We start from the raw sequence: 26,472 nt of genomic DNA, 5'->3' as shown, positions 1-26,472 counted from the left end.
GAGATAAATGTATTCTTACACATCACATCAGGTTGGAAAGGCAGAGTGATTTAAATGTCAACACTTTTATTCAAATGTCTGTTTTCGGTATTTCCTCTGAACCTTTAACATCTTTGGATAACACTGGGCATTTTGACAAAGAATCCCTAATACTGTAGATATAATCTTTTAATAAAAGCACCATAAAATAATGTCCCCTTTTTTTTCTGTGATGCATAAAAACCTATTCTGACGTGTTGCTTATATACAAGCTGTGAAAGAGTAATGAGAAAAAGACATGCAGGAAGAAGAAGGTTGTCAGTTTGCTTACAGCCAGCCCCGGGCTCCGTTTTAAAGAGTCACTCAACACCAAGCTGAAAATCTCTTCAGTGCTTCATTCCCTGGGTGAAAATGTGGTAAACCCCAACCGTACAAGGCAGAACCAGACTATTGACTTCACCTGTTTCTTGACATATTTCACAAATGTTCATAATGTATTATGTCTCTGATTAGGAAGGAAAGGTACTCTGTGTTTATTTAAGCGATTTGGATTTTTTAAGGACTTATTTTTTCTTATTTAGATATTGTATTTGAAATGACAGCAATTCGTTATAAAATATTGGAGAATGAAGTGGAGCATGACTTTAAGAAGCTAATTAGCCAGCAGTTGTCATTGATTCCTAATTCACATCCAGACAATGCATTTATGTTGTAATGGTGCCTAAATTCATGTAAATGTCAATCGATCCATCAATCAAATAAAGTGAATGGAAGAAATATGAACTATAACACACGTTTGTTCTCTGTCTATTAAGTTACATCTGCTACTACTAATTTCAGGAAATGAATCAAAAGTAAGATGCTAATTCAAATTAAATGAAGTTAATGATTAAGTGATGGTGATTGCACGCCAGCACCTGTGAAAGGTAAATGTTTTACATTTGCTGCTCTGGCAGTGTCTGGAAAAACACTGCCAATAATGTCAGAGAAGCATTTGTTATTGTCTGTTCATGTCAGTAAAGTTGTTAGGCTATTTCCATGCTTTTCAAAATCACTAAATGTGGATTATTCACAAGTGGAACCATTTAAGACAGCTGCCAATCTTCATAGATGTTAGAAAAAATCAGCAAAGTCATTCCAAGGTCTGCCGGAGCTCAAAATATTGAGGAACAAAGCTAAAAGCCTCTAATAGCCCAATCAGGCTATTTGAAAATTTCCAAGCAAGCATAATGGTTTGTTTGGAAAGATCTCTGGGAAAAAGCCTCTCCCTTAGCTCTCCCAGGGTGCATACCAGAACCTACCTCTCTTTACTGCACAGGTATAGATGTACTCTGTGTGTGTATTGGTCCTACAAATTATCACTGGGTCAGGAGGTCATGATTAAGGTTATCTTAGAGTCTACAGTTTGTTTGATTCTATATACTACACCAAGTCCAATCAATGCACATCCAGATGCCTTGAATGACTTATATTAATAAAAATATTTATGCTGCAGATAAATAATTCCATTGGCTCCACTGCAATATCTTCAGATTCTTATGCTACTAACTTGCAAGTTTCTATACTGCAATGTTGAAAATAATCTTTTTGAATGTGATCCTTAACAATATTATAATCTGCATCTCATCCTGTTCAAAACTATTCCTCAGATGACAAGGAAGCTGAAGATGCCGCAAAGCTTGTTAGCTGGACTCATAGTTTATATTTTGTATGCCTCACTTTATCTGCAGCAATATCTTTCTCTTACAGCTCATGGATGTTGTGACTGAGGGGACTACCTCCTGAGATGGATCAAAGACTTAACAGGCTGAGTCAACCCCCATTTCGTACTGAGACCTTTCAGCTGATCACAAAAAGTAAGGAACACATGGTGTTTTCCAGAAACATGCATTGTTTTCGAAAGCATAAATTGTGAGAAACACAGGCTATTGTTGAGGAGTCAAAAACATAAGAGTGATTTGCACTTTAGTTTTCTGTAGTGTTCAGATGTTAAATATTAGATGAAATAATAAACATTAAAATAAAACTACTTTCCGTGGTAAAAGTGAGTGTGAATACATGATTTTTTTTATCAAGACGACTAAGTTGAGAGTTCAGTCCTCAAGAGCCTCAAATAAATTGCAGTCTGGTATTTAGAAAATAAACAAGATGAAATACCATGTTTGGGGGATGTTTTTGAAATTAAGTTTAAACAAAGTTTATGTTTTAAAATGTTTGGCTCTTAAAAATCTTTTTAAGAGAGAAGACCACATTTTTACTCTTGATATGAATTGGCCCTTCAAACAATACAAGCAATAAAGATGACTTTTAATTTGCATGGAATAATTAAAAACGGCATCTAATTTTTTTCTTCTCCATGTTGATGAGAATATTAATTAACAGTACAACTAATGTACAAGCAACTGATAAGGTTGACAGCATTTGGATGAATGCTTGTGTGCATGTGTCTGTAAATATACACTTGTTTAGCAAGGCTGTTTATTGTATTTTTGACATAACTTATGTCAATTGTGGAATCAAGAAAACTGTTCTGTTATGATCTGTTACACAAAGTATTATATGGATACATATTCTGTAAGTTTTATTAACTTTTGACAGGTCAATTGCCCATCCATCCATCCATCCCTGCATTTAACACTGAACACACTCACTATTCAAGGTTACGATTAGTTATGCATAATTTCAAATTCTTTTCGATTTTGAAAATTGCAAGATGTGGTGATAAATACAAATAGGAACAGATTTCATATGTACTGACAGACAACCAGATAATGTATTTATAGCCCAACAAGCAACCAGGTCACAACCTTTCATGTTTTTCTGACTTTAGAACTCATTTGCCAAGTTTTAGATCACAAGGCTATTACTAGGCCTTGTGATCCTGTGATGGACTGGTGACCTGTCCAGAGGGTGCCCTGCCTCTGGCACGTTGACCTCTGGAGATAGACACCAGCACCCCACCAGGATAAGCGTGTTAGATAATGGAAGGATGGATGGAGACCTTGTGGTCCTTTAAGACCATTTAGCATCGGCCTGGAGACAAAACATTTAAAGAGAGTTAAAGTTCACATTCAAAGAAGAAAGGTGTCACTAGTGCATCCTTCCTAAACTGATTATCTTGTACATGACACTGGAGCCAAACACATTTTACTGCACCCAGTGTGTCATGATCCTACTATCTTAATACACTGGATCACTAGTATTCAGGGAGTTGGGGACCACAGCTGCCTGCAAAAAGCTGAACTCTGCAAATACATGTCTCTAAAAACACTTATAACATCCTTTCTTAATAGTTCAAACACTAAATATGCCTTAATACACCTTAATAAGCACCATGGACACAGTTTTGGTGCTTACAGTGCTTCCTTGGGTTTACAGACAATCATTACCAAGGAAAATAAATTGCACTCTGTTTGACTGCTTTTCAAATTACAGCCATTGCTGTGTAAAGTAGCATTTCACCTACTTATTTTAGCTTCATAGGCTGCTTTTTCTTTCAAATTGTTTAGATACATTCTAGAAAAGGATCCGTGAATAGTTGTATTTCACAGGAAAATCTGCCAATAGATGAATCTGCCAATACTAAATTGTGAAAAGGCAGGCTTTCACTGTACGGTATTTTCTGGACTGTCGTAATTTTACCAAAAAACGGAGTACCTTATATATAGTTTTGGAATAAAACTGCCTCCTCTAGTGAATTAATGTGGATTAATTCTTGCTGTGCTTCCTGACCTCAAAGCAATTTTGTGTGGTTTACAGCACTCATGGCACTCTGCCAAATGTCTTAGTTACATTATATTGCGATTGCCGTAGTCAGTTTATATTTGCAAATATATAAAATAGTAACCTTTGGTAACTGAGATTAAACAATACAGTTTGTAAGCATTCAGAAGCATTGTGCCACCAACTACTTTCAGTAAAAGTTTTTTTTCTCTCCTTGTGCTATAATGCATTTTGTGAATTTATGCGGGCTTCCATAAAGATGCATGATAATGACCTGCTAGAAACACTTCTTTTGAGCTAACATTTGTCCCTTAGATAATGTGATGGATTATTTGCAACTGCAAAAATATATGCATGTGCTCCTGCAAGTAACAGACTGTTGTACTTCTGTTTTTCCTCGGCTTTATAGCGATGTCTATAAATCCAATGTCCTTTCCAGCCTTTCATTCAAACTTAAAGAGTTTCGGCTGAAATCTATGTCCTGATGCTGTAGTGCATATCTGATTTAAAACCCAAAGCAGTAATGACAGAATTGGAGACTACCACCGTTCATGGTCAGTAAAACTTCATTATCAGTGAGACTGAACGCTGGCTGGAGAAGAGACATTGCTGGAATCACACTGATTTTCTTATGCAACTCCTGCTGCTGTCAAGAGATGTGGCAGATGCTGCTTCCTTGCAAAATGCTGTTTGATATGTGACTGAAGATTTCATTAGTGTTCTACAGACAAGAAAAATGCAGTTTTGTTTCATTGCACAACACATCCATGAAATAGGAATACATTTTGCGAAAGATTTAAAAAGAAAAAGGCAAAAAGATTTCTTTTAGTATTTAAATGACACTTGGAGTCTGATATAAGCTAGTAATGTACAGTACATTTGCTTTCTTTACCTTTACCTTGACATTTTTTTATTCTCTGTTTGACTGCAGTCAGACAGAATCACTCCTACAAACTGTTGTATTAGGATGACATTTTCTGCTTCAATCACTTCCCAAATATTTTGAACTTACTACTCATTTATCATATTCTAAAAAAGTTGATCCCAAAGATGATGCAAGGTCATTTTGACTATATTTACTATACAATCATCAGTTTTGCACAGAGGATGTTGAAGCAAGTCAATGTTCAAGGTTTGCAAAAACCACTCTTTAGAACCAGAAGACAGATTAACAGAAGGATTCTACAGCTTTTTCCTGTCTGGTACCATACTAGAGATTTCTTTGGACATAAATATGGACATGATATATACAATAGATCAGACGCTCCAAAGATGTGGACAATAAAAGCTGTCCCACCTATCCCAGCCCCCTCAAAGTGCATGCATAATGTTTATGTCTGCTCTTTGCTGCTAATTAATTGCAGAAGCAATTACGCGTGTGCAGCTGTGCGGCCAGATGCCAGTGAACTCTGCTCTGAAGTCATGTTGGCAAATTAAAGCTGACAAACCTGAGGCATGTAATCAAGTGTTCGTCTCATGCATCTGGCTACAGACAAATATGCTGTAAAAAAATACTTCAAAAATTAAGTAAAGTTGCCCTGTTATGGGACAACACCTGGTATACAGGATGATGAGGCAACATATTGGCGAGTGAATGGAACCCGTCTTCATAGCAGAAGACAGCCAGGTTGTGTATGGGGAGTTTTACTTTGACACTGTCTTCCAATAACATCATTCTTTCCCTGCAGAGCTACATATATTATATTTAATGGACACAAAAACAAGTACAAAATCACCAACTATAAAAGGGAAAGAGGAGGGGAAACGTCAATCCTTTGAAGTGAAATTCCAGCTTTTAAAATATAATTTGTCTCTGTAGTAAGCCATGTTAGAAGGTGGAAACAGGGCTGTACTTTTCTGACTTCTGTTTGTCCTTTTTTACAGCAGCGAATTAGAAGAATAGCTAAACCCAAGATTATTCATGCTCATGCAGATTGACATTTTAATTTACATACATTTTATGAATCAGAAGAGGTTTATTTCTGATGAGAAGGGGTTCTCTCCAAAGACAGTAAAAACAATGTCAAAGGAATTACATTATATAAAAAAACAAATATATATATATATATAATCATATTTAGGTCACGATTATGGTTGAGCCGTTGCAAAATGTTACTATAACATGAAGTCAGAAGAAATGTAAGAAAAAAATTTGATTACTCAACCTAAATCTGCCTGGTATAAATAATTTTGGCATTAAGTGTAAGTGCAATTCATAATCTGTTCCTGAATGATCATTCTGAAATTAGTTATGAAATTGAATTATAGACCTCAACAAGCATAAATACCACCTTCACTCAGGAAAAGATTAAAGAAATGACATACATCCAACAAATAAAGAGATCGTATCAAAGAGGCACAGGTCTCACTATAAAATGTCACCATAAATGTTTGCCATGACGGCAAGTCATGAAGGACCAACAAAATGCTTATTCTGTCTTTCCGTAATATTACATTCAACTAAACTAGGAGGAGCGTTGTGTTCAACAATGATTTGAAACAGGAATTGAATTCATGTCCGCTGCATTAAAGTGGGTCTGCTGTTGTCAAAGATGACAGGTTGAAGCAATGCATTTGATAGGTAGCTTTTGTAAATCCCCCTGAAACACATCATTAATCTCCTCATCTGGATGCTGTGCAAAAAGAAACATAAGAGTGGGAAATGACTTGTCATCCTCACAGCAGTGCAGTGGAGCCTTTTTTAAATGGGGGTGTAATTGGTTTTCTGATTAGTTCAGGCATGGGTATGTGTCTATTTGTTTACATGTTCTGTTAACAAGGCTAGTGTTTGTTGTGACCTACTTCCCCCCCATCCTTACCCAGTTGAGATTGAAAAATTCCTCTGAGCTGTGGAGGCAGCAGCAGAGCAGCTTCAGTTGGAGAATGAGAGTGTGAAAGCAGATGTTCAAAGATACATCTTCACAAAACATTGAAAGGGAAACAAATCAGCCCATTGAAGTGCGTTTAAGGGTCCTTACTGTGATAATTAGCTTAGTGGGACAAGAAAACAAAGCATTGCTGGTTCATTGGGAAATTATTTGTGTAACTTGTTTAAAACAAGGTTTTATTGGAGCTTTGAAGGTTGAAAGAATGTGTTCCTTACATTTTATTATTGCTGTTTTTATCTATTCTTTACACAGGGTTTCTGCACGGTGGTAAAAGGCAGTAAATTAAATTAGCTCAAATTAAAGCCAGTGAAAGGTAGTAAGAAGCAACTAAAGGTAGTAGAAGGTAGGACATTGTTGATAATCCCTTCAAAATATTTTTAATTTTCCATTGATGCTCACTTATTGTTTTAAGTTCATTTTACTAAAATCTTAAAAAATTATAACTACTGTACTGGCAGGACCTGAGCTGTCACTGATAGACTCCAAGCTGCTGTGCACATGCGTAGTGTTGGAACCACCTAACGTGTTGAGACTAGCTAGTCATTTTGCGCTTCGCCATGGGAAAATATAAGTTTTCACAACTTAGGCTCACTGATCCGAGATTCAAAGATTAGGAATGACTGAAAGGCATTTTATAAAGTATGCAGGAAAAAATCTAAATTTGGCCTGGAACGTCATGACGGTGATCAAATCACACCTAGCGGAGCATCCACCATTCGTCAGCAGCAGAATCCTGCGCAGGTTGAGGCTCCACCGTGGAGCAGATCCCTGTTTCCGTGTCGGCTAGCTACACGCAGACTCGTTGCCATAGCAACAAACAGCTCCACTATATGTATGAGGATTCAACACCATAAAATCTGCAAATGTTCCCCCCCACAAAGGGTGACACATTCAGTACTTAACAGTTTCATGTTTTCAGTTTTGATATTTATTTTGGGATTATAAAATGATCATCTGAACACACCGATGGTTGATTATCTAATTTAAACAGCTGCTCTAATTGTAATGATGATCTGACAGAGTTGGTGTGTTGGTCACGAAACACTAAATTTTGTTGCACATGGATGTTACGGCCCGGCTCGGATGGCCGCAACAAAAGTAGGGAGGACACGGCAAACCCAACGGTTTTTAACCTCTTGCGAGGCATTTATTAAAAAACACAAGGTGTCAGCGCTGCCTCTGAGTCCGGATCGTCTGCTTCTGTTGTCAGCCGGCCACACACACCGATTGATGGAACGGCGCTCCTTATATACCATCAAGGTCTGGGAGGCACCTCCCACAATCAAGGACCTAATGGAAAAGCAGCCTGCACTATACAGCACACACATACAACAGCACCGCAGGGCCGTCACATGGACATTTGTTTATTTAAACTTTTCAATGACCTGTGAAATATGATACCCTTGAACCTTGTTATCTAATTGTCCTAGTGTTGACAATTAGTAGCAAATTAATATTCTGAGAATAAAACATCAGCTTGTGAAATTGGTATGTCATTGCATTTTACTGATATTCTTTAAAAAAACAAATATTCTAAGTCTTATGGATTTAGGATAAGCACTAAAAGTAATGTTTTCTGTTTTTAACATGTGAAGTTTTGGTCAAGATAAAGTCACAGTTAGACCTTCAAGTAAGTGGGATAAAGTTGTCTTACATGAGCCATCATCTTACATGGGTCAGTGAACCGATTGCAGCTTTCTCGCAGATCATAGACTATCAATTCATAAAAAGTTTGACCTGCCAATTTTGATTTTAGCCAGTGCCATTTTTTTGATTGAGATGTTGCTAAATATAGGAAGAAAGTCTGAGTTGGTAACAGTGGAGTCACTATTGACAACTACAAGCTTGCAGACATGACCTGGTAGGCCGATCTATCAGTCAAACCTCTCACTGCAGAGCAGAAGAGGAAAGTGGCTGATTTTTAGACCGTTGCTGAAGTAGAAAAGATCAGAGGATGAGATTGGCTTCACGTAAATATCGACCCATCACTGATCTCCCAAAATTGAGGAAATCGACGTGAAATTGGCTCGATTTTGTGTTGGTAGTAAAAATATTGTAGAGGTAGTAAAAAAGGTAGTAAAAAGTAGTAAATTTAACTCTGGGATTCCTGTATAACCCTGTTACAATACTCTAACTTCTAGGTTGAATAAATAATTGATTCAGACATAAACATGCCATTTTTAAAGTGACAGGATGTTATCAATGTTGGCACCATAAATAAACACCAGGATCTTGCTCATATTATTTTTTTCAAAACAACAAAGACAGACACACGTAGTGTAGCAATCATGTTTTTGTGAATTAAATGATATATCTTAATTTCTTACTCTTCTTAGCTGAAATGATTTTTATGTTTGGTTGACACCACAAACCACACGTCACTACTACATCACCTGCTTTACCCATGAAGCCGTGTTGTCTCTGTACAAGTGAGGCAATGCAGGTTTGTGAGTACCTTGCTTGATAAGTCATGGTTGAAACAAAGGTGGGCTGATTTCGTTCCCCCTGGCTGAAACCAACAAATCACCTGGAGATGGCAAAGATAGTTTTGGAGTGTATTTTCAATGGTGCTTCTTACGTCTTTTGTTATAAAAGTTTGCTGCACTAGGATCAGGTGCAACTTGGTCAGTTGAACCTGCACTCAAAATAAGGCGTGCACTAAATCTTAGTGCATTTGGCCTCTTTATTATAAAACTGTTGGTAGTTAAATTGTACAGTATATTTTTTTTGAATAGCATACCATATGCCACTAATGATAAGGAAGCATGGACATGCCTGCATTAAATTGAAGAGTGAATTATAGTCTAATGCATTTCTATAATAAGGACTCAGAAGTCATACACTCATAGAATCAAGTCATACAATCATACACTCAGAAGTAGCTAAGTCTTCTGTTGCACAACAACACATATATAAATAGGGAGAGGTGGAACGCCTGGCTTTGGTGCAGTATATATTTAGTTCAAATTTTCAAACCTATAATTAACCCACCTGGCCTAGTTTTAAAGGTTCAAAAGTAACTCCCGAATGAGCAGATGTTTTCATTTTAACAGCAGCTGGTGTGGGTGCTGGCAGCTCATTACAAGCAGGTAGTTTTGCTTGTCAAGTTAAGAAAAAAGACATGTAACAACCTGCTGTTGAAACTCTTTAGATGTATTGATCATCACTGTACCTGAGTTAAATGTGACCTGCTTAATCTGGAAATAAGTAAGATTTTGCTGTCCTGATCTTCACAAGTCTGACAGCTAGCCCTCCATCATCACACCACATCTAGAATATTCTGTATAAAATGGAGAACACTGGTACTTCACTAGAACAGAGAAATATTCCAGAGGAAAAAAAGCACTCTTCCAGTAAAATATGGATCAATATTCTTTTTATTAAAAAGGAGGTGAACGAATGTAATTTGAAAAGATTCAGCGTCTTTTTCCAATGCCTCCTGTCATGATGTGTGCTCATAACGCGTTGGCCTAAAAGATACGAACACCCCGGTCATGATGCAACTAGATCTAAGGGCAGAAAACTGAGCCAGATCACTGAAGTCTCCCGGGAATCTGCTGATGTGCCAAAAAGGCTCAAGTTCACAAGCAACAAAAGCCCAAGGACGCAAGCCACCTGCTGATGCTCCAACAAAACAACAGCCAGTCACCACAGGTTACAAAGCTACTTCTCAGAAGCACCATGGCCCAGCCAAGGCAACATTAGCATTGATCCAGACAAAACCAGCCTCAGACGCTATCAATAATTGATAGTGGAACATAATCACAAGGTTTTTATTAAATGACTGTTGGTCATTGGTCTTTTCAGGGGCAACCAGCTGTGTTGTAGGGAAAATCAAGTCAGGACTTAGTTTGACCTGTCAGTTTTTTGCTTCAGTGACCAGGTTTATGATTACTTTAAGTTGAAGGTAAAAGCCAAGGTTTATTAGTACCACATTTTACAAAAGGAACATACTGACATTTATGTCTGTTTGAAAATAAATTGCAAATTGTGATGTTTTTTCTTCAAATTATGACTTACAAAATATATATATTTTACTTGAATGTCCAGCCCATAGTTTATGAAACTGTGCACAAAAAAAATAACATATACCATAGAAATGTCATAGAAATTTGATATGATGGCTGGTATGTGTGCATGAATAGGTCCAGATCCTGGATTTTAACATGGTCTTCTCAGAATTTAAAGACCATAACATCTCAATCTTTAATCAGTTCCTGACAGGAACAAAATGTTACACATTTAAAAATTTAAACTGACATATTCCTTTGAATGCAAAAACAGATAACAAAACAAAGTAAAAATTTATCTGAAAAATGATATATAAAATATTAATTACAACATGTCTTTTGGCCAAATACCAATTATATTTACTTTTTCTTTTGGATATCCTTGGTTTTAGCTGGTAATGGAGAAGTGCATTTATTACATTTAATCCCAGCCTGGTCTGTGTTGAAGAGAACAGCTGACCTGTTTTCACCATTGGATAGTGAAGCGGATGCTTCTTATGAGATACCGGTATGCAAAATCTTTTAATAGACAATTAATTTACACTAAGCCAGATGGAATTAATTTGCACTGATAGGGAGTAGGATTGCTACTGACAGGTTTTGATAATTGTCTCTTTTTTTGCTTTTTTGCACATTTTTCTTTGTGTTTAGTGCTTATTTCTCCTGTCATTCCTACATTTGGAATAAAAAACAAAAACATTGATTTTGGTCATTTGTACCAATGTCTGACATGAATTTCTTGTCAGCCAGCCCATTTGGACTATATCTATTGAGGAAATGTTGACATGTTCATTATTGTCACTTCTGTATATTAAATGTTTTATTTTTACAGAAACGCATATTTAGGTAATAAAATGTCTGAACAACTGGGGACATGAAATCAGTAACAGTGGAACCATAAGTATTAAAAATAGCAACACTAAAATATCATATTTAGTAGAAACTAAGTATTCTATTACTCTTAACTTAGAAGACCAGAGTAAAGAATGTTCAATTCACACAGCAGGGAAATAAATAGCTCCTCAACAGCCTGCTGTGCAGTGGTTATGGAAACCAACTAAAAGTGACACAGTGGGAGCTTTCTAAATTTAGCCTTCATTGTGTTACCCATTCAGAGCTCTGTTAACACCTTCACATTGAGTTTTAACTGCTGAGAAGTTTCTTCTGCTTTGAAAATAGCCTCTCCGCTTTGGAGCTTGTCTGTCTCCTAGGAAAACTTGGGTATTAGCATCAGCTGGCATTTGCCGAAAACTTAAATGACTGGAAATCAGGCTGTTGAATAGCGCTGCTGAAGAGTGACTCATAAAACTCAACATGCCATAATAATCTGTTATTGAAATCATGTCACCTCAAACACTAGTGTTCTTTACTTTGACTTGATGCCTGTTATGACCTTACACAGCTCTGCAGATAACACCCTAAGCACATCCTCAAACTACCCAATAGACAGTTGCAAAATGCAATAAATGGAGCAATACAGCTGTAGCCAGAAGTTTACACACACTAAATAAAAAGCCACTTACACATTGTCACTTTCACATGTTAAATCAGACCAACATGTAGGTAATTCGGTTAGAATTACCTACATTATGCTTATTTGCTAAATGCAACAATAATAAGAAATAGAATGTCATATTTATTTATTGATGTCTTCAAAATCCTCCGGGGATCAAAGTTAGTGCAGGAGTGCTTTGACAACTCATCCAGGAGGTCACAAAAGAACCAAAAAAAAAAAAAAACATTTCAGGAACTACAGGCCGCATTTGAATCTGTTAAGGTCAGTGGTTGTCATGATTCAACAACAGGACAGAGTCTGGACAACGGTAGCTTAATTTGACACAACATGGGAAACCTCACCCTGCCCGGACACAGAAAGGATCGACAGATTGATAGCATGAGAGTCATGAGGCAAAATGCACAGCTGAAAACAAGCAACGCAAAGACCCTTCTGACATTTACTGGAACACATCAATATGTGTCATGAGCCTGGTGTGTTTGTATCTTTTAGGCATTTTCCTGAACTGAGATTGGAATCCTGCAGTTCATACACCTGACTGCAGTTGCCTTTCTCAGACTGCTGGGGATTTGAGGAGCTATTTGACAACCAGTCTTTGCTTGGTGCTCAGCCTTTGTAGTAGAGTCAAGCTCCCTGTGTTTCTCCTTGAGTTACTTCTTGATTATTAGCCTTTCATTTGTGGAAGTTTAATCCCTGTATAAGGTTTTGCCTACTTGGACTCAACTTGCTCCTTGTGTCCTCTATGCACCCGGATCTCAAGTCTCTCCCTACAATTCTCTCTGTAGGCATCAGATACTTCCCCTGAATCCTCAGTCTCACCTCTGTCTCCATTTCACAATATACCACCAGGATCATAATATCTTCCACGGCATTGTCCGACTCTTGAACAGTAAGCTCAGTACATCCTCTTTACTCCAAATTTGTCAACAATATCCATTTCTCCATCTGATCACTTCTCTATTTTTATCAAATGCTACCAGTCCACGGGGTCCTAATCTACTCCCATTTAAACAAGATCAGCTTTTATTTGTAATAAACCTTTTATTGTTTCATTCCTCCATTTTCTTCCATGTGGGTCATGAAATCGTCCTCAAATATGACAAAATTATGTTCAAAGTTTGGGGGAAATGTTCTGTACACTGGTAAGACACGTGTTGAAAACTTAAAGTTGCACACACAATTACATCTGTAGTTAGACTAACACGGCATCATCATCCATCTCTGAATGACTCAACCAAAAAGGAGGTTTTTGAGTGACTTAGTACTCAACACAATTCTGACTGAGTTGATTTGGTGTGAAATTAAATGACAAATCATTCTTAAAAATGCTCCAGTCTGGCTGAATTAAAATGTAAAGAAATGCCCTAAGTCTAAGCAAATCCATTTTGGTTATTGGTCATGTTGAGAAGTTTTTTTCACCAGGTTACTATACAGCATTTAATTCTTCATGCCACCACAGATTTTTTTATGTGCACCTTTTACACTTTGTGTGATCTTGGTTATACGTAGATGGTACTATTAGTCTTCACTTTAAGAGGTCTGCAATCTAGCTTTCACTTAAGTAAACTGATGTAACACAAGCTGGAACCCCTGCTGCATGCATTACAGCTCATATATTTGTAGCTGGCAGTGTCAGTTTAACATAGAAGTGAATGAGAGAAGGAAGTTGCACCTGCCCTTTTGTTCCCTTCCCTGAGGGGGATCTTTGTCTTTTTCCAAAAGCACGGTGACACATTTCTCTCCAAAGCCTGGACACCCACAGTCAATGACAGAGAAGTTTATACTCCCATTCACTTCTACAGGGGTTTTTACTTTATTCTAACTCAGGAATATTAATCAGGAGGCCATACTGACACATATGCAAAAACTGTGCGTTCATCCAGGTGCATTACAAATTTGAGAAAGCCATTTACTAAATTAGGAAGATGCACAAAAAGAAAACAATGGACTTAAACTGTATTTACTCTACAATATGGTGAAGAATTTGGACACATTAAAATTCAAACAGTAACTCCATCAGCTTCCAAAGAAGAGAAGGAAGTAGAAGAAAAAAACAGCTCCTCCCCATCTCTTCAGCTGCTTCTGCCCCGTCCTAAGAGATTGGAGCTGCAGAATAAAGAAGGCATCTGTACTCTTCCAGGTCAGTCATACCACATTTGGGAAGGGTGGAATTTGAGATCCAAGGATAAACATCAATTCCCCTGAGTAACTTGTGTTTGAATGCTGAGGGGAAAATGAATCTCAAGCTAAGGGATCATGAAGAACATTTCTATACCGAAGGATTTTGAGGGGGGTGAGAAGTTAATTCTTTACCCCGAACTTTTTTGCTGCTTTTAGTTTTAGCACAAAAAAAACTCTATAAAGATATTGGAAAATTAAATAACTTACCTGTTATTTTAAAACTGAAATTGTTGCAGCTAAATAGACCATTTCTTGTCAAATGTTTAAAATGGCATTTTTATGGACTGTGTGAGCCATTCTCTAACTCTGTGCATTTTCTATTCATTTTGATCACCCATCTCTTTATTCTGGGAAGAGAATAATCTCTCCACAGACAGAAGCAAGAGTAAACAGCTGTGCCTTTGTCTTACGAGTGGCTACAGGTAATCAACAATGCATCCACTTACCTAAGACTCTTCACAGAGGGGATTGTTTTCAGCTGCACTCAGTGATTGAAAGCATTAGTGATGAATGGCAAACTACTTAGACGGTTCATAGACTTTGCCTATGACCATGACCACAGTGTGATCGTTTAAAAAAAAACATTTTAGTGTTTACTTATCTCAGACCTTGTAGTAACCCAGTTCTGAAATTGCATGCACATAAGAGGATGCTGTTTGTATTAGAATTTTCAGAGGTGCTATCTCACGGGCGACTGTCTCAGGCGGTGCCGACTGAATGAGAAATGTGCTTTTAGTGAGCTCCAGGTGCACTATGCCTGTTAAATTTGGAAAATAGAAACTGTTTCATGATAAGAGACAAGGACGGGGACCCGTGGCTGCCCAGATTAAACAAAATCCAACCTGTAGATCAGGACAGGAGGCAAAATAAGGTGAAAGTACAAAAGACACACCTTAATTTTCCTTTTTTTAAATAAGTTATCTTATTTCTTCATCTCTCCTCCCCTATACACACAGTCACACCTGTTTTTAAAACAAATGTTATCAGAGCAAGAGCTAGCCAACCAAATCAAACAGACCGAGCTTGGCTGTAGTGACTTGTTGATGTTTCTCCTTCAAACATTTTATTTTGCCTCTTCAACTAAATCCCACTGCTAGCTTTTATAAAGTTAGTACTTTCCTTAAAAACCCTGATGTGTCGAGTAAATAGTGATATTTCACAAACTCTTTTTTAAAATGTAGAATGCATGGAAAGAATTTGCTTGGTATTGATGTTGATGTTACCCGCAATAGCCCAATGCATCACATTTCATTTAATAAATGAAATGTAATTACATTTTTGGTGTTACAAGCTTCTAATAAAACCTATTAACTGGTTGATTCTGCAGTTTATTGTAAGAAACATCTAAAAAATTAGGAAAGGAGGTGTAAGTCAAACCAGTAAACAAAACCAAACATTTTTTCTAAATAAAGGGTGGGTAGTCTAATAAAAATAAAATAATAAAAAGAATCTCACCAAGCTAAGCTACAAATCAAACAAAGATACACAGATTAGAAGCACTGACATATTTGTCATTCCAGATTCAAATGGAAAAAATACCAAACTTAGCCTGCCAGGTTTAAGACAACCAAAGTTTTGACAGATCACAAAGTTAAACTGAGGCTCAGTAACACTCTCGGGAGCATCAAGGGGAAATCAACACATCCATCCATCCATTTTCTTCCGCTTTATCTGGGGTCGGGTTGTGGGGGTAGCAGCTTCAGAAGGGAGGAAACCAACACATTCGGTACAAAACTGCCCAATAAAAACATATTCCTCTGAGCATTTTGAAAGTGCAGGTGTCTAATCAGCAGTGTGTTTGGTCCGATTTCCCACAGATGGTCCAATAGCCTTTTTACAGGAGGGAGGCAGGCCGAAGGCTTCAGACTGCCAATTGTCACTGTGTGTTGCCATGTTGAAATCTGCATGAAGAAAAACTGCCCCACTTCTTCCAAGGCCAGTACCGTAATATGTTATAAACTGATCCATTAGAAAAAAAGAAAAAGAAAACATCCTTTTAGCAGTAATCTCATACGATTTTAAAGGGTTTTTTTCTGCAGGGAAATATTTATGATTTCACTGCTAATGAGCAATTTGGCTCCAAGACAATACTTTATTGTTGCTGTGAGCCTGCTGATATGCAGCACAGAGATATGGTACTGGATTTGTGATCAACCAGGTCAACCAGAAGATCAGCACCAAAATGAGAATTCATGAGCGCTAATGAGAGCATTGTGTACCTCAGAAAGTTAAAGGCTTTTCTGAGAGACATTTTTTTCCCTTTGATTAAATTGTCACTTTTGTAAACATGAAAGCAAGAAGGCAAATAATACTTTGGCGATATCACTAAAATATGGTGAGAAAAAAATAGATGAACTAACGTGAAATCCTTACTCTAGAAAGTGGAGTTTCAAGCTTGTCTTCAGCAAATTACATGTTGGCAATTTCCACTGTGTCATAATCATTCACTCAGCTGGTGTATAGTTACATTATGTGTTCAGACATTTTTTTGTTCTCATTTTTGAAGCACTACAATGAGTCACTGAATTTTGTTTTTTGACATTTTTGTGTCACAAATGTTGATGTACTCTTACACAGACAGATTCTCAAGAACCCAGGAAAAAAAACCCAGAAAAAGCAGTGGACTCTGAATCATCAATGGTGCTTTGTCTCCAGGGTAGGCAGCTTAATCTTGTAACCAACCTCATCTTGTTTGGCTTCAGTAATAACGGCCGTTGAGACGACAAGGTAAACAGATTGTGGCAGATAAACGTCTGTCGAATTCTGATTTCTTATCATCTAGCTCATGCAACACACTGATCTGTTACGTGAGCGGGGCATGTAAATGTATGAAGACATTTTGTTTTGCAGTGAATAGGTTCAGAACTAATTACAGTCTAATAGAAGCTTTAAGGAAGAGACATGTGCCAAAAGAAGTAATTTAACTGTAAGCAAGCCAATTATAACCTAATTACTCAGCCTACCTTGCCTAAATTAAAGCTCAGTGGGCTTTTCAGTGGGTAAGCTGATCATGCTTGGCTGGGTCGTAGTCAGGCAAGTGTTTCTTAACATAAATCAGCTGAAAGCTTTTTCTTTAAGTTATACATTTACCTTTTGGGCTGATTAGTAGTCCGTCACAAAAGTATTCATACTACTTGAACTTTTTTAAGATTACAGCAACACACTGCAGTGTGTATTATTAGGATTTCATGATGTAATCCCACACAACGTGGCATCTGAATGTCAAGTGGATGGAGATTGGTCACATGGGTTTCAAAAATGTTCACAACTAAAAGCCTCAAATGTGTGACATGCCCAACCACCTACCCCTTTTTACGCTGCTGCACTTACATAAAATTCAGTGCAGGCAATTAACATCTGAAGATTAGAAAACAGGATCCACATATATATCTATATAAAATTCAATACCAATTCTTTACAGAAAAAAAAATCCTATTTAGAAAATACTGTGTGATGTACTGTTTGGTGTTTTCAACCTGTTCTGACAATTTATGTAACAGACATATGCATGTCTGGCTCTTATTGAACTTGAGAGATTAATAATTAAACACAGATGTACAGTCGGTTGCACATTGAAACAGTCAAGCAGTCAAGTGATGTTATAACATGCAACCTTTACTATGAGAATATTCCAAACAAACTTTAGATAGATAACAGATTGAGTTGTACTTTGTTGCAAAGCTAACTTGAATTTCTCTGGATTTTTCTTTTTTACTGGTGGTAAGTTGAATATTTACCCACCTGTAAATTTTAGTTCTGTTTTTCTTTCCATCATCTCCTAAGGGGAATCTCTCGAGTCTGCTTCATCAGCTACACATTTTTCCACCGTGTTCATCTGCTACTCAGGCACAGCCTTTCTCTCCACAGAAAAACAACTCCTGGCATTTCTCGACCATGAGAATGAACCGAAAGAGAAATTATGTGGGTTTTTGAACCAAAACAAGCTTAAAGACCAGTTTAAAGGTCTACTGTGTAGGATGTTGTGACTTCTGGCTATATAGCTTACAAGATGCAGCCACTTCAAAAAATACCTTATCATTTTCATGCACCAAAGATAAATTAAAACTACGGCTGCTATGTAAAAAAGTGCTCTAATGTAAATGTCTGGGTGGTTTATTGTGGGCTAATGTAGTAACAAAGTAGTGCAAGATACATTTGTAATTTTCTGAAGAAAAAAAAATCCACAATGCATTTAAAAATAAAAATTTGTTAGCATTTTTATTAATACGTTTTCAGCTGACCGTGGGCAAACAAAAAAAAAAAGAGAATGTTGGATGCTTGGAGACAGAGTTAGAGAGTTATAACTGCATAGCTGAGAGTTGATCTGCATGAAATAACCACACTTTGTCCCTCTAATGTTCAACTCCTGGATCGCAAGACAGATTATTTATTTCTGCCACTCAGAATTTGCACAATCAACTGTAACACTACTCTTTCTTTTCAAATCCCAGTCAGTAGTTTCTGTTTGTTAAAGCGGAATTTTCCTTTCCACTGTTGCCATATGCTTGCTCAGTATGAGGTATTGCTGCTAAACTGACTTTTTGGTCTTATTATCTGTCCATGCTTGATAGAGAGCAGTGATTGTTGCAAAATCAATTACTCAATGGAATAAACAGTTTATGACTCTGCAAATGGTATAACTACAAATTATGTGTTACCTGTTTAACTCAGAGGATAATTCTTCTTGCTTAACCATGTTGGTTGTTTATGTTGGTAAAACTAGTGGGATTTAAGAATTGTTATACGTAGAGACAAGGGTGCTATTACTACTCTCAGCAAAATAGACCACTCCACTGCAATTTAGAACAATCCCATTATTTTGGAGTTTGAAGTTATTGTTGGTGAGAAATGTAGATTTCAATGTTCTGACTTCAGGGTGTGTTTCTGTTATTTTTCTGACATTTAATTCAGAAATTCTGATTTCAAAATAGAGTTGTGTTTCATTTAATCTGCTTTCTGTTGTCAATATAAATAAAGACAATATTGTACAGTCACACTAGCTGACGCAGAACACTTTTAATCTCTCAATGGCTATAATGGACATAACTGCAGGACATCAAGTTAAGAAAACACTTAAATCCACAAAAATTATATGTTCAAAGATAACAGGTGTCTTCTTTTACCTCTTAAATGGTTAGCAGAGTATTTCTTACTGGTCATCTGGGGACAGAATGCAGCAGAGTGCCCCAGTTGTGTTGCGTTACACAGGAATAGAATCAGATATGACAGCTGGGACAAGTATGAGACAGATGGTTTCTAACATGGCATCAGTTCCAGGTATTACATGGAAAACCTTTCATCCTTTTGTTTCCCCTGCACTTGACGCTTGCAGTGATTCTGACATTTGAATCCCATTGTTCACAGAGATCATTAGCCAGAAGCAATGTTCAAATGGTTGTCGTTCTCGTTTCTTTTGACCACAAAAAACACAAATGGTATTTTGGGTTTGGGTTGGCTTAACGGACCTTTCCTTCCAATTAAACCTAACACATGTTTTCTGTTTGCGAAGCAGTGAATGAATTAAATTATCTTAGTGCATTTTCTGAACACAAACAAGTGCTTCCTTTATTTAATACTCACAAATTGTGTTTCTATTTATCAGGGAGTTTTATATTGACAAATATTTGTTCCTGTATACGAATAGAAATCACATAATTTATTTGAAAAGCAGAGACGTATAGACTGTTTATCGTACTGTTTTGAGGTTCAGGCCCAAATGAAGCTCCTTGAATGTTGTTGACAAAATCCTGAGAATACAGCTGTAGCCTCAAGCTCTGGCAGTTTCTCTTCAGGGTGAGAATGAATGAGCTGTCTCTGTTTACTGCTGAGAAACACATGCAATTTTATACAGTCTTTTGGAAAGATAAACAACATTTTCAGTTTCTAACCACAGAGTGATGATATAGTGTACATCTATAAGATAGTGAGCTTCACTCTATCTTTTCATGCAGACGTATCTTGATAAGATGGATTACCTTTAATAACGTACTTTCCCCCATTCAAATGTAAAATCTAAATGTGCATAACTATATAAAGAGTGAATGTTAAGTTTTACTAGGTTTTACAGTTACAGAAAACACAACATTTAGTTTTCCTGAAAATAAGAACATTTCATAGAACTGTTGCTCACCACACACTTATAAACACCCTCCGCAAGAATGTTAGGTCACAAAAGGTTATTGTTAAAGAAGCTGATTGTTTGCAGAGTGCTGTATTTCAGAATGAATACACATATTACTGGAAAGTTGTTTGAAAGGAAAAAGTGTGGTAGGAAAAAAGGGCACAGGAATCAGGGATAGCTACAGCCCTAAGACAAATAACCTCTTGGTTCTAATGTATTGAGATAGATGACATGTAAGTTTATATAAATATTTGGTGGGGTAATGCAGTAGATATGTATATTTGTAAACATTGTGTTAACAAGCATATTAACAGCAAGCTAACGTAAACATTATTGTAAAAAAAAATACAGTACAGTATGTTTTAAATGAGTTATGCTAGCAACAACCAGTTTGGTGGGTTGGTAAAGATGTTCCCTTATTTGCTTATGTTTATTTGCATATATCTACTCATGTTGCAGAGTGTCCTGTTCAGTGAGGTCATACTATCCAATCTAATGTCATAATCTCACACAAGTCAGTGTGTTTTTTTGACATATGATGTGCAAAGAATCCTAGCTGACACAATTTAGGCCAATGTATTTGTTTTGTGTAATACCTATAGACACTGTTTTGTCTGGAACAATTACAGAAGACAATACAAGATGGTGACTAAATGCAAATCTGTATATATTAAGTTAGCCAAAATAATGTTAATAGTTTAGGTATCAACAATGAAAAGAATGCAAAAGTATTGGGAAATGAATGCTTCTGGAATACCAAACAGCTGGAAGACACCAGAGTGAACTCTGCTCTCCCCTAGAGGATTCATGGTGTCAGGCACAAACAGCTCTATATGGGCAGAAGCACCTCAGGCCCTGGTGTGTCCAGTGCCACTTATTAAACCATCTGCCTTAAAAAAAAAAAAAAACACCACTGAGGGTGTGTAGTTATCAAAGATACAGTAACAAACCACTAATGTCTAATTGTATTCATTCTGACAAGTGCCTCAAAACTAGCACAAACCTTTTTGGAAGATGGATATGAATATTTGTTATGTTTTGTGCTGCCTGGCTCAAAGACCAACACTCTTTGGTTGCACTGGTTTGTGGAGAAAGACCTCTTGAATCAGACATGTTCCAGTTAATATCAGCTCTTAGATCAGACTAAAATGCAAATCTACATCTTTTGCTCTAGCTAGCATGTCTTTAATACAGACATATTTGATCTGCAGTTGCACTCACTGTTTAAAATAGAGACCAACAATTAATGTGCTCTATAAGTCAGATATGTTATTCACATCCAAATTCTCTTCAGACATGTGGCGCATCAAAAAATACCCAAGCTTTTAGACCGTTTTTACAAGTGTTAATAGCTGTTATTTAACCTATACATCTTCTATTTGAATATGATCTTTTTACTAGATTAATGTCAGTCATTCCATATTTCTTCACTCCATCTACTACACATCTTTCAACAGTCCTATTACAGTTTAATGTCAGCTGATCACAGTTGCTATTTAAAACTGGCCTGCTGCTCTAAGCTTAATTTTGTTCAATTGTTTTCATCTTCATTGTTGCTCCAGATCTTGACCATTTGAAGACTTTTTGTAACATGTTACAGGGCCAAGAATGCAACAGTGTACAGTACATGAGGTTAACAATAGTGGTGACCATAATATCTGTATCTCCTGTTCTGTTTACATTTTGGTTAGTGGTTCTGTTGTGATTTGAACAGAATCACAATGCTCTATCTGCAAGTATTGTGCAGAAGTATTGTGTATAGGTTTATGTCTGGTTGAACGATGTGTGTGCCCAGTTAATTTCTTATTTTTGGGGGAGAAGGGGGAGAATTTCGTTGTAATCCACAGGGTGGCCCAGAAAATCTTTGGGAACCACTGCTATACTGTATTTGAATGTATTATTGCAACCGTTATATATCACATATAAGAAACATGGTAGACTGTAATTCAGGCTAAATCCTTTTTTTTAATTTGGGGTGGGAATTTGGCTTTCTTTTTGTGCAATAATAGTCTTAAGCTGTCCCTTTCGGCCCACTGGTGACAAACAATAACAGACCATGCAGCCACTCTCAAAATCTTGTTTAAATGGCTTTGGACTAGAAAAGATGTTGTCTGGCAGCACTTTAAACAAGCCACATTGCAATATCATGAATAGAGCCAAGCAGTTATTTCTCTAATTGGCATGCTGTTGTATAAAAAAAATAATTGGCTCATTTTAGTCAATTGAGTGATGACTGGAAAATGTGCTCCTAAAGAGTATCCATTCTCTTCTTCTGGGACTAATCTGGGAAGCACTTATATTTATTGTCTGTGCACAGATAGACATAGATTTCCTTGTCTCACTTGTCATTGGGATGAAAGGAAGGGATGATTAATGATGCAAGTTTTTCTTTTAAGTGCCATTATGGGGCGTCATTCAGCGCTGCTACACACCACTGTATAACCTCAAGCACCGCAAATCTTTATTTAGTCCTGTTCCCGAGAAAAAGACAAAATTCAATCTTGTTCCCCTCAATAGTGAAAGGGCCATGCTGGAAACAGCAAGCAGTCAAAGTAAAATGGTTATACTTAAATGTGCTGCTTATGTGAATATATCGGTCATATATTCAGTGTCTGTGAGATCAGGAGTTCCTAATCATGGTATCTTTAGATAGGAAGATTTGTTTTGTTTTGTTTGTTGTTGTTTTTTTTAGATTTTCTGTTTTGAATGCATTTAAAAATGTGCAAGCTTTAAAACAAGGTTTTACTTATTAAATATTCTAAATAAATTACTTAAATTCATCTCAGTAATGGCTCTGTTAGTATCACTGCTCAGTAATTATGAATATAATAAAAAAGAAATCATTACACTTGTATGTTTCCACATGCATGCCCTCCTACAAATTACAGTACATTCATTTGCAACTACTTTGCATAAGCATCAAGTTTCAGAATGTCTTGTGGTAAGAGAATTACTAATGCAAAACAGTTGCATATGAATGTAATTTCTTGGAAATCAGGTTGCAGCCTGGATAAAATGAGTTTTCTGTGCTCTGATGTGACTGTCGAGGCCTTCCTTTTGTCTTGCTCAGGGTCACAGGTCTACTATTGTTCCACTCTAAAAAAACGCCATGTGGGATTTAGTTTCATGGCTCTGGTCTCAAACAGGTGCACAAATAGGCTGGTGGGTTGCAATAGTGTGACACACACAACACACACACGCACACTGACATATACTCTGCAAATCTTGGTACATGTACACAATTGTAGAAGCTCAGGAGACCAAGAGGTTCAATAGGTGTCTGTGTCTGCTATGCTGGATTTTAGCTACCTGCTGAGAGCTACTGTTCAGTGTTAGCACTTTTGTACACTGTGACTAAAGTTACTTTCAAATCAACTCAGGTTGAGTACAACTATAGGGAGGTCACTGAGTATGGCAGAGTCCTATGTATTTAGCTTTTTAACAGTAAAATGACTTTTAGCAGAAGTAAATTAATGTTGAGGCAATGTAGTGTGTGTTACCTTCGACTTTTTTCTTTTCACATTTAAGAGAAAAATCCATTAACATCAAGCTACTGTAAATTTACAACTTACAAGTGCAATTATAGCGCTATTGCATATCCGAGTCATTTTTTAATGATATAGAAAGATGTCATGAATATATAGAGATTATAGCATCTCCTTTCTTCACATACTTACACTTGCTACACTTTGCAGGAACTGAATTCACCTCAGCATGTGAGAGGTTAGAAGGTAAGAAATGACCTATTTCTGAATAATTCAGTTAATAACTGACTACTTGGAGCAGTCTGAGCATTGATATTTAATTTTTAGAGTTAGTTGAGGGTAGGTATGAAAAAACAATCAAAATAGGAATGATTACACTAATAAAGTAACTAACTTAGGCCACACACATACAGTTGAACATAGTACATTCCATACTTTTGCTCCAAAAAGACATTGTAAATGTTTTAAAAATTTCTAAATAAATAAACATTGCTTACCAACACAAACCATTCATAATACTTGAAAAAGCAAAAATACAACAATTAGAGTGATGGTAAATAAAGAGCTATTTGGGAGTCAAATATTCTTAGAGGGCTGAGCCAGAGAACCAGACTTCCCATCACTAGAAAACAAGGTGACAGCAGCGTTAGCCATTAAAGTTGAGTTATATTAGTGTGTCCTGTATTTTATTTAACAGTAAATCTGTAAATTACAGGTGTTACGTGTTGCATGTCATACAGCCCCGGTGCCCCGCTGTTTATTGGTTTCAAGTTACTTTTTTTGTGGGATTAAAACAGAGGAGCAGCTGGATAATTGTTACCAGTGGGTTAGTGTTAACTTTAAACCAAATAATATTGGAGGTATAATTTTCAAAATCACAGTGTTTCATATTTTAATTTGATCTAAAGAAGAGAAATATTTTGAAACTACAGAGCATTGTTGATATCATGACTGTATAATGCAATAAAACATCTTTTCAATAAACATTCTTCTTTTTGAAACCCTGTCTGGTAAAGCAGAGAAAAAACTGTTTTTACTGCAAACATTACGATAAAATACAACCAAGTATGACTGGTAGATGGAGGAAAATAGTGATCCTGCAATAAAACTTGCAGATGTTAATAATCACTGAGGGGTCAAAGGTTCCATTTGTGCATAAGAGCTCTTCAAATTAAATGGGCAGATGCTAAAATAATCACTGACCTTATTCATTCTCCAGTGGACGAAAGCCCTTTTTTTCTGCTTAGCCTCCAGTGTTTTAATGCTCGCAGAAGATATATTCTATTCTGTTTTACAGGCTGAGTTAATGCTGTGACCTCTACAGTAATTATTTTCCAGTTATTGTATTGTTCCTGTGGTATTTAATGGATGGGTTGCTGCAGCTTTAAGCTTTCTAAGCCATTAAGGAGCACCAACCATGGCTTTAAAAGTCCAAACAAACATGGTCTGTGTTGCCAGGCAACAGGCAAACGTATCAATGGATTTAAGCATACCCAGACAGACTGTTATAAATGGTGGGGCATGCTTGGCATGATATCAGCTCTGTCTATGTTTCCCAGTGGTAGATGCTGAAGTTTTCTCCTTAAGCGGAGCAGGCAGAGCAAAATGTAATGCAAATAGGGTGTTATGTACAGCACTCATCTGTTTATACCTCAGGCAACATAACATTTGGTTTTTAGTGCGTGAAAGTAGCAAAAATGTAGAGCCACTCAGTTACAGTCCAGTTCACTTTAATAGATGTGCAGTGTAAGGCAACACTGTCACAAGAACAATGTATAGCAAATGTTTTCAGAGTGGGTCTGATTCTCGATGACCTACCATATGCTGAGAAATGGTCAGATTGGTTTTGTCCTCTGACGTTATGTGTCATGCTTTCATTAAGTGCTCCTTTTCTCTGCTTGTCCAAGTAAATTTAATTTGACCGACTGTGACTTTTTAGAGAGGCTCATGAAAAAGTCAAAGATGGGGTCAGGACCTAATGAAAATGATTTGTACTGGCGTTCCCCACTCCACATCCAATTTAACATCTGAATAACACACGGATCCACTCTGGGCAAAAAGGGGAAAAAGGCAGTTGAGCCAACTGTTAGTTTTTTTGTTTGTTTTGTTTTGTTTTTTTACAAGAAAAGCCTCGAAAAGGTGCTTAAAAATATATTATGGTGTTGCAGATTTCAGCTGCTAGCTGCTATTTGACTTTAATGACCTTAAACCCAATAATCCCATTTGTTTATAAAAATCAAATCAGCTTTATAATTTGAAACTTTCTAGAGGATTAATTCTACCTTTCCAGTTAGTAACTATCAGGAATGACTTCAAAGGAATAGGACATGTGCTTCATTTTTGGAATGAATATTTATTAAAAAATTAATATGGAAAATAATGATTCATTAAAGTTGCAGATGAAAATGTTGCATGAACAGTAGTGTGTCCTTAATCACTAAGCCATAATAAAAATAATATGAGATCTATGTATTTATTTCACTTTAAAGCATATGCTCTAAACGTTTTGCTCAAAAGCTAGTAACAGAATAACTGGAAGAATTTTCTAGAAAAAATCTGCTTTTCTTGA

General features: G+C 36.7%; 1 long non-coding RNA gene across 2 annotated transcripts in view; it reads left to right on the top strand.

Annotated features, from left to right (window-relative positions):
• LOC114143523 (uncharacterized) overlaps positions 1 to 26,472 on the top strand; it is a 92,809-nt gene that overhangs the window by 32,347 nt on the left and 33,990 nt on the right. For both annotated transcript variants that reach the window (XR_003595266.1, XR_003595265.1), the window contains exon 2: positions 1,729 to 1,835. This is a non-coding gene — a long non-coding RNA (uncharacterized LOC114143523). The remainder of the gene's footprint in view (positions 1 to 1,728; positions 1,836 to 26,472) is intronic.

This window comes from Xiphophorus couchianus, chromosome 4 (genome assembly GCF_001444195.1).
Source record: "Xiphophorus couchianus chromosome 4, X_couchianus-1.0, whole genome shotgun sequence".
NCBI lineage: Eukaryota > Metazoa > Chordata > Actinopteri > Cyprinodontiformes > Poeciliidae > Xiphophorus > Xiphophorus couchianus.
Note: the sequence above shows the minus strand (reverse complement) of the source record. Positions and strands in the feature narration are given on the sequence as shown.